The sequence below is a fragment of the Desmodus rotundus genome, chromosome 4, assembly GCF_022682495.2.
Source record: "Desmodus rotundus isolate HL8 chromosome 4, HLdesRot8A.1, whole genome shotgun sequence".
Classification (NCBI taxonomy): domain Eukaryota; kingdom Metazoa; phylum Chordata; class Mammalia; order Chiroptera; family Phyllostomidae; genus Desmodus; species Desmodus rotundus.
In genome coordinates this window covers 22,215,637-22,217,856 of record NC_071390.1, presented here as the reverse complement: position 1 = coordinate 22,217,856, position 2,220 = coordinate 22,215,637, and the positions used below count along the sequence as shown (strand labels likewise).

The 2,220-nt window shown below is 52.8% G+C and overlaps 1 pseudogene; it reads left to right on the top strand.

The window, feature by feature from the left end:
- Positions 1 to 260, top strand: LOC112300154 (dynein light chain Tctex-type 1 pseudogene; annotated as a pseudogene).
- The last annotated feature ends 1,960 nt before the right edge of the window (positions 261 to 2,220 follow it).

The following is a 2,220-nucleotide window of genomic DNA, read 5'->3' as shown; positions in this document are numbered from 1 at the left end:
ATGGAAGACCTCCAGGCTGCGGAAGAGACCGTTTCTATTGATGAGGTGCGCAACATTGTAAAAGAGGCTATAGGAAGTGCCATGGGTGGTGATGCCTGTCAGCACGGCAGAGTGAATCGGTGGACCACAAAGTAGTAGAAGAGACTTTAAGCCACCTCACCAAGCTGGGAAAACCACTTAAATACACTGGGAGCTGCGCCGTGCGATGGGAGAACAAGACCATGGGCAGCATTGTCAGCGCCCTCGGACTGTCCATCTGACCTCGTCCGCCTGGGTCCTTCCTCCTTTCGTCTCAGCATTTCTCTTCCATCGTCATTAACCACCAGCCATGAATTCAGGGCACACCTTTCCTGTTCTCTTTGGGGTTTTTGTGGCACTCTCAAAATGTAGAGAAGAAGCCCAAGTGACCGCACCATCCTATATCAGCGCGCTCTCAGTCAGAGGAGTCGCTGTCCTCGGGCCGCCGAAGGCCCGGACTGCCGCTCACTGGTCTCAGCTCTGAGTCTCTCTGCTCAAGGGTGCTAAACACTCAAACTGCTAGCATGAAACTTTCTCTACTCTCTAAAATGATTCAACATAGTAATTTCCCATACTTTGTACTTTTGTTAGAATAAATTAATCCAATTTAAAAAAGAGAAAAAGAAAGTGACCTGGAACCAAGAGCCAAAGGTAAACTAGAAGACTAGAGGAGAAAAAAATGTTCCAGGTGGAAGGAGCAGCGTATGCAGAGCCCTGTGGCAGGAGGGAAGGAAATGGGATGAGGGGAGGGAGGAGGCCAGTGAGGCTGGAGTGCGGAGAGCAGGGAGCTGTGGTCAGGCAGGCAGGCAGGGGCCATAGACCAGCCTGGGCTGTGCAGACTGTTAAAAAGTGCTAGGACTTTATTCTAGGATTAGATTTGTGCTTCAAAAAGATGCCTCCAGTTGCAAAAGGTAACTGAATGCCCTGTCCCCAACCCTGTCCGAGCTGGGTTCCTTTCATTCCATCTCCTTCTGTCTGCTTTTCTGACATCTGCCACATGCTGTTTGGGGAATTCTTAGGAAGTCCTGTGTCTACTTTTTGTGGCATATGCATTTCAGCTCTAAGGTACTGTATCATTTATCCATTCAGTAATTATTAAGTGCTGCTCCGAGCCCAGTAACCATTTGATTATTTTTACGGGCAACCCAGATGATGGGCGATAATCTGTTCTAGTGTGTGATGTGGGTGTACTGTGCCCTCATGTGTGTGCTTGTATGTGAATGTGTTGACTGTGGCACTATAAATGATGGCCACTGTGGGTGTCATAAGGCTGTCAGTGTAAGTCTCCTGTAGGTGTCATTGTGTGTGTGTGTGCGCAGTATGTAACTGTGACAACAGTGGGTGTGGCTGAGGTGGGTGGGTGCTTGTGTGTCGCTGTGCAGCGTGAATGTAGGGTGGTCAGTGTGTGGCACACGTGCCCTGACTTGGTGAGGTTCGTTGGTGTGATGTGTGTCTGTGTCTGTGGGGGGCTGGGAGACCCCAGCTCCTGCTGTAAACCCACAGGAGAACGAGCTTCCCTGAGACAGTTGGAGGCGCTCTCCATGGCCCCTGGGATGACTGACGTAGGGAGTGGAGCTTCCGCCTGGTGCAGCCCTGGGGTGTTGAGTAGTATGAGCCTCCCCCTCTGGCACTGGAGGGGCGAAGGGTGATGGGGGCAACCGGGCGGGTCAGAGCTGGCCAGACAGGGCCAGATTAATAAACAGGGACCTGAGGGAGGGAAGGTCTGGGCGGGCGGCTATGGCAGGAGGCGGCTGAGATGAAAGTGGCCCGACTGGCGGGCAGGCAGGTGGCCTCTCCCCTGCCCTGTCAGCACTTTTTAATGTCCCCTCGGTTACAATGCATGGGAGGAGTGGGGCGAGGGAAGCTGGAGCTCACCTTTCCCAGGCCCTGGAGGAGGGGCTGGGGCAGCCACGAGGTGGGGTTTCTTTGGGGAGGTGGGAGGAATGTGGCCCATAGGTGTAACCGAGAGGAAGAGCCTGGCTCGTGCCCTCTCTCTGCCAACTAAAAAATTACCTCAGCTCAGTCTCTCCAGGGCAAGCAGAATTAAGAAGCAACTGGAAAAACAGAGAAGACAGAAAGGAAGGTGGAAGGGGAGGCTGTGCATGAGATTGTGTGACATTGTGTGTGGCGCCACACACAATACCGGTTACTGTCGGGGGCGTGAATTTGAACCTGTGCGAATAAATGAGCGGAGGGCTGAGT